At 44.6% G+C, this 14,119-nt stretch overlaps 2 long non-coding RNA genes across 2 annotated transcripts in view; both read right to left on the bottom strand.

Moving 5' to 3' along the window:
- LOC123384613 overlaps positions 1-14,119 on the bottom strand; it is a 269,390-nt gene that overhangs the window by 150,132 nt on the left and 105,139 nt on the right. The gene's annotated exons all lie outside the window — the stretch shown is intronic.
- On the bottom strand, positions 8,764-13,785 carry LOC109498401. The gene is made up of 3 exons (XR_002155215.3): positions 13,170-13,785; positions 12,933-13,036; positions 8,764-10,466 (listed from the first exon to the last, which is right to left on the bottom strand). It is a non-coding gene; the product is annotated as an uncharacterized LOC109498401 (long non-coding RNA).

The raw sequence follows: 14,119 nt of genomic DNA, 5'->3' as shown, positions 1-14,119 counted from the left end.
TCATCTTTATACCATTACAGTCCTCTATATGAGAGGGGAGGGGGAAGAGAGAGAGGAGGGGAGGAGGCAGGGGGAGGGCGGGAGAGAGGGAAGGAGGGAGAGTTGATGGAGGAAGGAGCCCTCTGAAGATAAGAGTGTGTAGGATCCACAGAGGTCATACTGCAGCACAGACAGCACCTTCTACCCCTTCTTTCCCTGGTTGTCTCCTACTCATCACTTTGAGACTCAGTCAAGGGCATGGGGCACCTAGGTGGTTCAGTCAGTTACGCATCTGACTCCTGGTTTTGGCTCAGGTCCTGATCTCACAGTTTTGTGAGTTCGAGCCCCACATCAGACTCTATTCTGGCAGCGTGGAGCCTGCTTGGGATTCTCTCTCTCTCTGCCCCTCCCCTGCTCATGCTGTCTCTGTCTCTCTCAAAATAAATAAATGAACTTAAAAAAAAAGACTCAGTAAAGGGGACAACTGGTACAGTAAGACTTCTTTGAAATAAGAGAGGGAAAGCAAGCAGAACTTAAGAACTAGTCATCAGAAGCATTAGATGACTCAAGTCAGAATCACCTGCATGGGCACCGTGAAGACAGAGTGGGAAGCTTCAGCCCAGGCCAGGCTGTCAGGAGAGGAAAATACAAAATGAGCAAAGCTGTGTACCCAGGCGGAGTGAAACCCAAGTTACTTTACAAACATAATGAGGAATGAGAGAAATCTATAGAATCTCATTTCCTCCCCCGGGTTATAGAGAAACGCTTTTTTGCCAATCAATTCTAATAATTGATTAGCTAATAAGAGACTGCATTTACAGCTGTAGGCAATAGTGGGTTCACTATCACTGGAAAAGAGCTTTCTCACAGGGAACAAGGAGCCAGCAAGGTGTGGGTGGCAGAGGGAACATCCCTCTGTCCAGAGATTCGCTTGAAGAAACCAACACTCCCTATTTTGTTATGAAAATGCTTTCAATTTTTCAAGAACTCAGACTGGTCTCTTTGCAACTCATCCCCACCAAGAACGTTGTCCTGGAAATGCAAAAATAGCACTACTTAACATTGTGAGTTCAGAATAGATTAGTTGCGTCTGTATTCAAATTTCATCTTCTCCCTAGAGATGTATACCTCCTGTCATTTTCCGTATTTGCATCAGTGTGAAGAAAGTTGATACGATCAACTGACCAGAGAAGTCCAAATGCAGATGAAGAAAATTATTTTATCTGCGTTTCTTTTCTTTTCCAGCTCAATGGAGATATAATGGACATATAACATTGTGTAAGCTTAAGCCTTACAATGCCATGATTTGATACCTGTATACTCGTGAAATTATTATAATAAGGTTAGTTAACACGTTCACTGTCTCACATAACTACCTTTTTTTGTGGTGAGAACATGTAACATTGAAGATCTACCTTCTTAGTGGTTATTAAGCAATAATACAATATGTTTCACTGTAGTCACCATGCCGTACATTAGATCCCCAGAACTTATTCATCTTATAACTGGCAGTTTATACCTTTTGGTCACTATCTCTCTCATTTCATCTATCTGCCTCTCAGCCCCTGGCTATCACCATTCGGGGACCTGTTTCTACCAGCTTGGCTTTCCTCAATTCCACAGGTAGGTGGGATATTACAGAACTCTATTTAAAATTTTTTTTAACGTTTTTATTTATTTTTGAGACAGAGAGAGACAGAGCATGAGCAGGGAAGGGGCAGAGAGAGAGGGAGACACAGAATCGGAAGCAGGCTCCAGGCTCTGAGCCATCAGCCCAGAGCCTGACGCGGGGCTCGAACTCACGGACCGCGAGATCGTGACCTAAGCCGAAGTCAGATGCTCAACCGACTGAGCCACCCAGGCACCCCTAGAACTCTATTTTAAAGTTTGAGCCTTTGCAGTTGAAGAGACAAAAGCTTTGACAGTCCGTATTGATACGAACACAGCCCAAAGTAGGCTGTGTTCAGGCCACAGAAATAGACCAGTAAAGCACAAAATCCAAATGACAACAGAAGAAAATTAAAACCGGAACAGGTAAAACTCAACAGTTGTCCTCAACTAAAGTTTTCACTAAAACCCTGATGTGGAGGATTTTGAGTTGCAAGGATATCATGGATTTGTGTTATTTAATAGACTGAATAGAGATCATTTGAGAACATGAGTTCTTTCTGCACCAATATTTAGTTGACCTTAAAGCTTTTAGTTAAAAGAACCACCCACATACTGTAGAAGACAGACAGGAATGTTTACCACCTCTTTTCTTGTTCACAATGAGTTCACCGGTAAGAAATGCTTCTTACAAAATTGGAAAAAAAAAAAAAAAAAACAGGACCAAACCTTGCTCTGTTTGAAACATCCCTAAAAATAAATACCATGAGTTTAAACACTGCATAGAGGAGAAGGAACATTTTTAGGCATACATTTCTCTGTTGGTGTTTTGACATGAGATGCCCTGCGGAACGTGCCTGTTTTCTACATGTCTGCTTTTTTTTTTCTTTTTGTTTTGTTTTGTTTTGCAATAACTCATGTTTCAGAGGTGATTTGTTTCATCTGTGTTTACAACAGGCTACAAACTCGTTTGGTGCAATGCTTTGTTTCTTATAATTTATTTGTAACAAATCAAGCTCTAAAACCCTTTTACTCCCTACCATCAAATTGGTTCAGTTTGTTTTAGAAAATATTTTGAAATCTGTGCTTGAATCTCTGCTGAAATTATGCTGCATTATAGTTTAATTAATGTCATCCAAGATTACTACTAATTTAAATGGTTTCACTCCAGGTGAGTTTTAGAAACATTGTTTCAAAATCACTGGTGCATTTTTTGTTTTTTAAATCAAAGTCTTGCTTAATCCCCAAAAGTAAGAAGAGTCACGTTTACTTTTTGTACACAGTTCAGTTTGGTTCTCATTGTGATTCCTAAAAAAAGAAAAAAAGAAAAAAAAAAGAAAAAACACCATTCCACAGAGCTCTCAAATCAATGTGGCTCACTTCAGGGAATGCTTTGTATTCATGTTACCTTTTGTATCCAGTTACAAAGTCCAGTTCGAATTTCTACAGTAATCATAACCCTACAGAACAATTACATTGACAGTACTGTAGATATAATTAGGTAGTTTCAATTTCAAATGCAAAATTACAATTTGCACTAAGAACTAATAAAAACTAAAAGAACAATACTTTCAAAAAATAACTAAAGGTATTGTGTTTCACTAAAATATCTTTTTAGTTATTACTTCCCAGTCAAACAAGGGAAGCAAGGTGAGGTTTTTAAAAAGGCAGAATGACTTGGTGAGAAGGGTATTACCAAAATTCAACTTCACTTCTCTTGGGCAGTCACATATAAGGGACACAACTCTCTGAGCCTTATGTGTAGAATGATGGGCCTGGTCTAAGTGACATCCCACATTCCTTCTGTTCATGGCATTTTGTGAAACTAATGACATTTTGTAATTTTTACTGCAAAATCAAAATCGTAAATTTCTGGGCAGGAAGAATCTTACTTAGGTCCATATCCACTGCTTGGCATAAATATGCTGTTATGTTTTCTGAGGTTGTGATTTAAGAACATAATGTAGGGGCACCTGGGTGGCCCAGTTGATTAAGCATTAAACTCTTGATTCTGGCTCAGGTCATGATCTCACAGTTTGTGGGATTGATCCTGGCGTCAGGGTCTATGCTGACAGTGTGGAGCCTGCTTGGGATCCTCTCTCTCTATCTCTACCCCTTCCTTGCTTGTGTGCGCTCTCTCTCTCTCTCTCTTTCTCTCTCTCTCTCTCTCTCAAAATAAATACATAAATACATAAATACACTTAACATAATGGAAATTTAGAGTAGATTAGGATATTTATTAAGTAAAATGCATCAGCCTGTTATGTCAAGACTTTCTCTGAAAATAATAGGGCTCCAAGCAGTTTCTTGGAAGCACGCTTTCCACCTACATGTAGGATGGAGCTTCTGGAACAGCTGTCTACCATGGGGAGACCGGTGAGCTCAATTAGTGAGAATGTGAAAAGCACTTCCTGCAATACCTTCTCTGTAACTTCTGTCAGCTACATAGTAAAAGCTACCAGAACTATGTTCTCCCATGGCGCCTTTGGTAGTTTAGAATGTTCCCTGGGGCAGTTCATGCCATGCATGGCCCATCTGAAATTCACATACATGTTGCTAAAGTAACATGGTCCGTCTTTGGGGTCACTTTGCCTGTCCTCCCAAGATCTTTCTCATTGCTCTTTGTCACCGCTGCTGAATGATGGTTCCCTTGTCTTTGGCCTGCTCTTCTCCCTGGAGATTTCCTGAAAGCCCACATCCTGACTAGACTCATTCGCCCATTGCCAGGTCTGGGCTCCCCAAATCCTCCCTGACAGCCCTGCGCAATTTGCAAATAGTCGCCCTCCCTTTATAGCCTTTACCCAAAGCTGTGCATGTAATAGATTAAATTCCAGTTGTCTCTTCTCCTGTGTCCTTCCCCTGAGCCCTTTACTGGTCTGCATTGCCTTGGTCATATTTATGTTTACCATTATCAACTTCCTTCTCTGTGCATGGGAAATGGGAACGGAAACAGTGCTCAGGTGTGGCAGAAGTGGCTTCGTACACAGGGGCACAGCAAGAGACATGCACAGGAAGTCAGGACACCTGGGATGAGGTCAGAGTTCCCACCAGCTTCCTTTGTAACACTGGACAAGTCAGATACGTGCTACCAGCCATGGTCCACTTAAAACCTGTGTTCTCTGAAAGAGGCATGACCTAGAATTCTCATCCACTAGAGAGTTTCAGATAACAAATGGTCGAATGCACACACGTGGAAATCCATGTTGGGAGCTCACTGCAGCCATGATCATCCATCTTCAATATTTAACTTTCTTTTTAGAAACGGCCGCATCATAAATTTCTCCGTATCACAGTTGGCTTGTTTATTTGGTCTGATAATTAAGGTAACTTTGGCATCAGCATGCCACTTCCTTAAGGAATGGGACGCGAGGCAGCTCACGGAATGTGGAATCATCCTCTCCACCTTGCTTAAGTCCTTCATGCCGAAGAAGGGAAACACGGAGCTCAAAAGCCGTCTGGGAAAGGTCAGTCGGCTTCTGTTTCTCAAAAAAGAAGAGAAAGAAGAAACCCTAAAGCACAATGAAAGAGAAGGGAACCGTGCTGCCTTATGGATTATTCAAGGTTGTTAACCAAAGCCTTCTTACCTGCCTCTAATCGCTGCCTCCCCTGCACACCCTCCTTTTTCCAGGCATCAGAGGAGGGCAAATTAGATCATATATTTGAAGCGCTTGGTCTCCTTGTAGGAGAGGGGTCATATAAATCTTCAGTGTTGTCACTTTCTATTCTCTCCATGCCTTTGACCTTAGCTCGCTGAAAATAATTTATAACTGGTTGTAAGGGCACCTGAGAACGGCTGCATCCACCTCATGAGTAAAGAGCCTGAGGCGGGAGCGCTTGGCAGTCACACTCCCTTGACCAGAGAACCCCCTCCAGCGCTTCAGGAGACAGAAGTATACGGACAACAGCAGCTGTGACATGCCACATGGTGGCAGCAAGTAAGCCACCGGCCAACGAAGTGGGCTAGAAGTCTAAGTCAGAGTGCTGCCTCCCCCTGACTCAGGCAGGCCTCCCCTCACCTGCCCAAATGTACCAGGTGAAAGGAAAGTCAGCTTTGTGACAGGGACCCGTGGATACTCACGGATACCCGTGAGTCCTGCCCACAGTGAGTGTGGCGGCTCCATTGGAAAGTGTGGCTGCGATGTGTTTTCATTCACTGAGTACCAGGACTCAAGAGGGAAAATAGATGCTGACAAGTCTGAGACGACAGAGAAAATAAATAACAATAAAGAATTTTTAAAAAGCAGGTCAATTAATGCCCTGTCTCGTTCAGTGTCATCATTTTCTCCCAGGGATCCAGGTCATGAAGTCCCATCTTCTTTGCAACCCACACGTAGTTACAACTGAGTGTCACTTGTGTCTCCTGAATATTCCCCATCACCCGTTCGTCTATTTCCCCAGACCCAGTTGCCTGTTTTCCGTGGCTTCTCTGAAGACTTCTGTGTCGTAGGATTTCTTCTAGTGCACCTGTCTGATCCATCCTTTGCATACTTCGAAACCAGAGAAATTCTAAAAGGTGATGTGGGAACAGAGTGGTCTGGGGGTTCAGGCCAGCAGATGAGTTGGGGACAGCGAGGAAGAGGAGGTGAAAGCTGGAGCGCTTCCTGCTGTCACAGCTCTGGGCACCGGAGTGAGCTCTGCGTCAGCCTCCTGGCAGGAGGTGTGAAGTGTAATCAGTATTCATACACCTGCCCGAAGTTTTTCCATGGCTCTGAAATGTGTCTCATGAGACGCAGTCGCACTCAGGAGCTAATCCCTAAATATATTTTCAGCCTCATCCTTTATTTCTCCCACAGAGTCACCCAACACTCAAGAAAATCGAAAGTCTATGGTCTTCATGACTTTTATGCTCACACCATCATCATTCCCAGGATTACTGATTCACTCATCCAAATGGGAAATTCTACTTGGTCTTTAGTTTCATGAAAGGACCACTTCCTGTTTTGAAGTCTTCTTTATTATCCACAGGCACCCTCCTCTACACATCTATTTACACCTTTTCATCTACATGTTGTGTTTTTACATGACTCTATTTTAATATTTTGTATGTATTTGTTTCCTCCACCAAAGTGAGCTGTCCCTCCTAGGTTCATTGATTATTTTATTCCTGGCATCCAGCACCATGACTGGATGCTACTGGAATACTTGATTTTACTGAAAGCAAATTACATGCCTGAAGGATTACAAAGAGGCAAGTGGAGAAGAGCGGAAGCAGGCATGAGCACTTTAAGAACAATTTCTTTTCCCCACTTTTCCATGCTGTGAGTTTATGCTGCATAGTGGGGAGCTGGGACACGTGATGTGATGTTGAGATCTCGTCCTCGGAAGTTAAGCCAAGTACCTTCGATATACGTAAATCGTAAATCGAAATGCCAACATCTTCACTACCCCCGCCCCTACACCTCGCACAGCATCTCACCAAACGAGTTTGAGCGTACGTGGGTTCAAATCAGGTAATGCTGAACCCAAGGTGATTAAAAGCACCTCACCAACAGGTTCCAGGGGCAGTGTTTTATGGGGAAGACCTGGAAGCAAAGCAGATAAATTTTACGACTGGTTGAAGCATAAGCAGCTGTCTTACCTGGGAAAGTTTGGTTGGTTATTTGTGGTTGCCTGTTCTTAAGTTTCTTTATCAGCTTTGAGAGCACTGACTCAGTCTCAGGTGTCAGTTTGCTTATATAAGCTGCCAAGGTATTAGAGCCACCCCAGTCTAATGGCTCCCTGTTTAACGACTGAGAGTGCTCTGTCCTACATTCAGTCTAGAACTATCTCTCCTTTTACTTCATTTAATGGATTCACTGCAATAGAATTATCTTAAGTTTATAAGGTTCTTTATAATTTGCCAGAATTCAAAAGATCGTGGGAATAAAAATTTCCCAAGGCCAGTATTTAAGCTGGGTGGCTTTAGTTGGCTTTACCATCCAATCGTATTCTTTGACCCTGATCTCCACTATTTGAAGTATCCACCACAAGTTGAAAGCATTACGTTTAGGGGCGCCTGGGTGGCGCAGTCGGTTAAGCGTCCGACTTCAGCCAGGTCACGATCTCGCACTCTGTGAGTTCGAGCCCCGCGTCGGGCTCTGGGCTGATGGCTCAGAGCCTGGAGCCTGTTTCCGATTCTGTGTCCCCCTCTCTCTCTGCCCCTCCCCCGTTCATGCTCTGTCTCTCTCTGTCCCACAAATAAATAAACGTTGAAAAAAAAAATTAAAAAAAAAAGAAAGCATTACGTTTACTTTATGTGAACTATTTAACACAAAAATTTTAAATAATGACAATCGCAGTCTTCAAGAAAACCAAAATGCAGAAATCACTTGCCCAGTTTTGCACAACCAGTAGCAAAACGCGGACTCAAACTCAGATCGTTCCCAGCCCAAACCATGTGTTCCTGTCCTTTCCTTCTGCCGCCTTTCCATAACCAATGTCGATGCCAGGCCTTATGTCTTCAGACTTCCAAAATCACAATCATTGCCATGGTTCGATTCAACTTCATTATTTTTAAAAAATGCAGTTTCCATGGGAAAAAACTTTCCTCCCACCTACTCCAGGATTATAATCCAGCTTTCAGCGCCACAGCACATTCTTTCTTTTTAGGCAAATTAATTACGAGCTTTGATTAAGAGCCTATGAAGACTTCCTGCGCCAATCTGCACAGCAGAGGTGCGCTGAAAGACTATGTGGTTGAAAGACCAGATCAAGTAAATAGTTCAGAGGTTTTAAACTACTCATCCCTTAGCCCAACTCTAAAAAGATGGAGATTTTAGTGCCTTTGCACATTTCCAAGTACTCTCTCTGCACGTTTGAGTCTGTTTTATGCACTGAGCATATATTTGAGCTATACGGACATAATTTCATTGCCAAAGTCAGTGGAATCTAACTTCCCCTATCTCCATCGCTGTGGACTTAGCTCAGGGCCTCATCTCTTGCACAGGCAACTGCATTTATCAATCATTAATGTAGATGGCACCCACAATTATAAGCCGGCTTCGTGTCAGAAATTTTCATACAGGCTCTCCCATTTTGCTTTCAAACCATCGTGGGAGATGTTCCCCGCTCCCACCCACATTTTACAAGCCCATCAGAGCCAGAAAATATCTTATCCATCATCACTCAACCTGGCAGAGGCAGAGCAAGATACGAAAATGAACATCTTCTCCTGCCTTATTTTCATACCATGCAGCAGGGGGCCCTGAGCTCCTGGCTGGGGGGAGAATCCATGCAGTGATGAAGGGGAAGAAGGGCTAAGATATACCCTTTGCTGTTGACCATAGGCCATAACCAGCCACCACTTTCTTGGGTGGTCTCCATATTCACCCTCACAGGCACCAACCATCAGAGACCAAAATGGGAAAGATTTCTGAGGGCAGGGAAGCCCAGGCCATGAAGGAAGGATAAGACTCAGAAAGGTGCAGAGAACCTCAGGAGGGAATACGATTTGATGGGTGTTGACAGAGGGGAGGTGACATTACTGTGTTTGTGATCTTCAGAGGCATTCTGCTAGACACTTCCACTTGCATTACTCACAGATCTGCTATATTATCTGTCCCACTTCAGGGATGAGGTAACTCAAGAGACGAGAGAATAACTATCTTGCTTCAAATTATACAGCTCATAATAGGAAAAGCAGAAGCGAAATCTGAATAATTGAGTGCCTACAGTGAGTCAGTTTCTGGGTATCAGGAGAAAAAGACAGTGCTATGAAGCTTTGTGTAGGCGTTGGGGGTTGGAGGAAGCAAACAAACACTCTCAAAGAAGCGCACAGAGTTTGTTAAGAAAACACGGAACGGGGACTCCATCAGACTGAAAAGTCATGAAAAGCTCCTTTGAAAGCGTCCGTGAAAAGAAAGAGGTGTCTGAGCCCAGCTGAACACAACACCTACAGTAAGTATGCTGGCTTGGGTGAGGCAATCACGCAGATGCCCCAGGAGCATTAGCAAACTAGCTGGAGCAGTTTCTAGAGTTTTTAATCTCTAACCAGGAAGTCTGGGTGTCATTCCGTAGGCAGTGTGGTGGCCCGGACAATCATAAGGCATCCATCAGGTTTGCCAACTCAGTATCTTAAGGGGCAATGTCACTCTTGCAAAATGGAGGCAGGATTCTAGGATGCAGAATGCAGTGACACCTTTGGGACTCTGATTATAGGGCAGGGGTACATGCGGTGACCAGGATGGGGCTGGACGTGTATTTTTTTTTAACGTGCCTCTATATACAGCACCAGTGCATAATTGGTGCTTTATACATATTAAGATGATTTTGACAAAAATATGAATAAGATTCATCTTAGGTCGGATTCTCTAGGAGCAGAGGAAGAAACTAGCGTTCTTGTTAAGTGATTGTGGGGAGAGGCTCTGAGGAGAAGGGAGTGAGGGAAGCAGGGCAGGAGAAACAGCTCAGCAACAATATGGGTTCCATGGGAGACGGGCTTTGGTCCGGCTCCACATGGAAGCGCCTGACCACAAACCACAACAGGTATTCCACCCACCTGGAGGTAGGTGTTTGTGTTAGGCTAAGGGCAACAGAAGGGTCAGCCATGACCTGTTGGCACCTAGGAGAGCAGAGCAGCTGGTAAAGGATCCGAAGGGCAGGAAGAGCTTCCCCTAGAGCAGGGATGTTCAGGGTGCACCACACTGGGAATACCTTAGAAATGCGTATTTCTCAGATGTGCATCTCAGGCCCCACTCACACGTGATGAACTTGACACTCTGGGAACAAGGTCCAGGCAGTTGTTTTCCCATGCCCTCCAAACGACGGGGATCACTGTAAAGTTGGAGGAATACCACACTGCAGGATCCTGTACTGGGTTCTCTCAGACTCCTCCTCCCCGCGTGGTGATCAGACAACTTCCTGGTCATGGAGCCCTTGAAAGAACAAAATCTGACCTTGACCTAACATGGCAAGGGAGGAATGGAAAGGAAAGGAAATGTCACTGTAGCACTGGGGATACTCAATGCTCATGAATTTCTGGATTTCTTCCATAATAAAATCATTATAGAATTCAGTCAGATTTAGGAGCCTAAACTTTGCTGGTAAGAGAGAATAGCTTATTCTGTATAACTTAGAGAACAGCATAAAGTTTAGGGGATAAAATTTTGGCTTTATATAAGAAAGACTTTTTTTTTAAATTGAGGTAACTATATATAGTAAAATCATTGCAGTTGCCATGTATTGAGGACCTACTATACATCAGGAACTTAATTACATGACACATAGAAATCAGGGCCTCAGGGGCACCTGGGTGGCGCAGTCGGTTAAGCATCTGACTTCAGCCAGGTCACGATCTCGCGGTACGTGAGTTCGAGCCCCACGTCGGGCTCTGGGCTGATGGCTCAGAGCCTAGAGCCTGTTTCCGATTCTGTGTCTCCCTCTCTCTCCGCCCCTCCCCCGTTCATGCTCTGTCTCTCTCTGTCTCAAAAATAAATAAACGTTAAAAAAAAAATTGGGGGCGCCTGGGTGGCGCAGTCGGTGAAGCGTCCGACTTCAGCCAGGTCACGATCTCGCGGTCCGGGAGTTCGAGCCCCGCGTCGGGCTCTGGGCTGATGGCTCAGAGCCTGGAGCCTGTCTCCGATTCTGTGTCTCCCTCTCTCTCTGCCCCTCCCCAGTTCATGCTCTGTCTCTCTCTGTCCCAAAAATAAATAAATGTTGAAAAAAAAAATTAAAAAAAAATTAAAAAAAAAAGAAATCAGGGCCTCAGCTGGATTAGAGAAAGGAATTCATTTACCTACAGTTTTAAGTAGGTGTCAGACCGTGGTATGAAGTTTTTATTTTTTTTATTTATTGTTTTTAAAATGTTTACTTATTTTGAGAGAGAGAGACAGCGAGAGAGCGCAAGTATGAGTGGGGGAGGAGCAGAGAGAAAGGGAGAGAGAGAGAATCCCAAGCAGGCTCCATGGTGTCAGCACAGAGCCTGATGCACGGCTTGATCCCACACACCATGAGGTCATGACTTGAGCTGAAATCAAGAGGCGGCTGCTTAGCCAACTGAGCCACCCAGACGTCCCTCTGGTATCCAGTTTTTAAAAGACTGGATTCGGGGCGCCTGGGTGGCTCAGTCGGTTGGGCGTCTGACTTCAGCTCGGGTCACGATCTCACAGTTTGTGGGTTCGAGCCCCGCGTCGGGCTCTGGCCTGATGGCTCAGAGCCTGGAGCCTGCTTCTGATTCTGTGTCCCCCTCTCTCTCTGCCCCTCCCCCGTTCATGCTCTGTCTCTCTCTGTCTCAAAAATAAATAAAACGTTAGAAAAAAATTTTTAAAAGACTGTATTCATATGAGCAGAAGAATTTGTCAGGAATATGCATCGTATCACAGTTGGGGTGCAGAAATTTACAAACACGTCTTTGGTCTCAAAAGAAGATCCTTATGATATTGAGCCAAAGGGATGATGTGCCAGGCCTCTAGAGAGAAATAAACAATGGGCAGAAATAACCTGGGCAGAAATAACAAAACTCTGCAAAATTAAAAGGGAATGTTCTACCTAGAACAGTCTGAAAACACCCATAAAAAGACACGGATTCCAACCAGTGATAGACAGCAGCTCAGGGGCAAGGTCCAGAATGAACGCTGGGCAATGAGAATCCAGAGCTGGGAGCTATATCCAGGAGAGATGGGCCACTAAGGGAAACACATGAAAAACCCAGGAAGGTCTCCATGGCAGAGTCAGTGGTGATAAAAAATTCCCAGGGGACTTGAGGGGTTACCAGGAGACTGGGTCCACCAAATGGGCAGGGGCTAATCTCAGCAGCTCTTCTGATGGCATTGGTCAGGGTTTCTGCCCAAGCTGACCGACAGCAAACAATGATGGGGAAGGCTCATGACATTGGAGCACAGAAGAGAACTGCACAGGTGCTTAAAATAGCCCAAGTTAGGGGTGCCTGGGTGGCTCAGTCAGTTAAGTAGCCGACTTCGGCTCAGGTCATGATCTCATGGTCCGTGAGTTCGAGCCCCGCGTCGGGCCCTGTGCTGACAGCTCAGAGCCTGGAGCCTGCTTCAGATTCTGTGTCTCCCTCTCTCTACTCCTCCTCTGCTTGCTCTCTCTCTCTAAAAAATAAAGGCTAAAAAAAAATTTAAAAATACCCCAGGTTACACAGGAAACAGCCCCAGGACTCACAGGGGGAGGAGGGCACCTCTGAATGAGGCCAGACAAGGCTCTCTATTCTCCCCCATGAAACTGTGGGGCTGTAGTTACCTGGGTATACCAAAGTATCTCTAATTCTTAAAATAGTCACCTACAGTATGTGTTGTTAGTCATCTCTCCAGATTAAGGAGGGAAAAGCCAAGGCTTTAACAGCTTTATTTCTGCTCACAGCCATACAGCTAGTCAGGATTTAGCTCACTCAAAATCCAAATTAAATTTACCTGGACTCTTGTCTGTGTAAGTGTTTCTCAAAATGTAGCCACTTGAACACCTATGACTGCATGGCCAACAGCATCTCTAGAGCTTGAGTCCCAGGAATCTGAACCTGCAGCAAGTTGGGTGATTTGTGTTATGCACACATTTCTGAGGACACCTCCTCTCTTCATGTTGCCTCTCTATCTCTCACAACAAAACTAGGATCCTGCAGAAGTACGTGCACCATGGAGAAGCATTCCAACCTGGGATGGATGACCACAGTTCGCAGATGTCTGGGAGTGGGCTGCTGCAGGGCAGGTGCGGAGCAGGAAGTGCTTGATTCGATAACCTCACAATGGCCAGCTGCCATTGACTTTCATAATTCCAACCTCTCAAACTTCCTAGAGAGCTACCATGGATGGAATTTTGTGTTCGAGAAAGATATGTTGGGTTCTAACCCCCTGTATCTCAGAAAGTGACCTTATTTGGAAATAAGGTCATTGCAGGTGCAGTTAGTTAAGATGAGGTCATAGTAGAGAAAGGTGGCCCTTAACCCAATATGACCCACGCACTTATAAGAAGAGGGACGATATGAAGACATACACACAGGGAGGACACCATGGAAGGACAGAGCAGAGATATAAATGATACAGCTGCAAGCCAAGGAGCACCCACGATTGCCGGCTACCAGCAGAAACTAGGTAGAAGCAAGGGAAGATTCTACCTAGAGTGTCAGAGGGAGCATGGCCCCACTAACTTAACTTAGGACTTCCAGCCTCCAGAACAGGAAGAGAATAAATTTCTGTTGTTTTTACAGCAGCCCTTGGAAATTAATTCCTTATAGCAGCCTTAGGATATTAGTATGACAGCTAACGACAGGGAAATTTAGTGCTTCCTCTCCTCCTCTTTTGGAGCTAAAATTAGATTTATTTATTTTGAGAGGATGGGGGAAGGGCAGAGGGAGAGGGAGAAAGAGAATCCCAAGCAGGCTCCGCATTATCAGCGCAGAGCCCAACGCAGGGCTCAGTCCCAGGGACCATGAGACCATGACCTGAGCCAAAGTCAAGAGTAGGGATGTTTAACCGAATGAGCCACCCAGGTGCCCCAAACTCTTTTTGGTTCTTGACTAAGAGAGCCTAGACTTGAAATCTCTGAGACTGAACATACGCTATGAAATCAAAAGTGTCTGTCTTCAGAGAATGTTGATGAAATG

Source organism: Felis catus, chromosome A3 (genome assembly GCF_018350175.1).
Source record: "Felis catus isolate Fca126 chromosome A3, F.catus_Fca126_mat1.0, whole genome shotgun sequence".
Taxonomy (NCBI): domain Eukaryota; kingdom Metazoa; phylum Chordata; class Mammalia; order Carnivora; family Felidae; genus Felis; species Felis catus.
The sequence above is the reverse complement of the archived record's forward strand: the minus strand, read 5'-3'. Positions and strand labels throughout refer to the sequence as shown.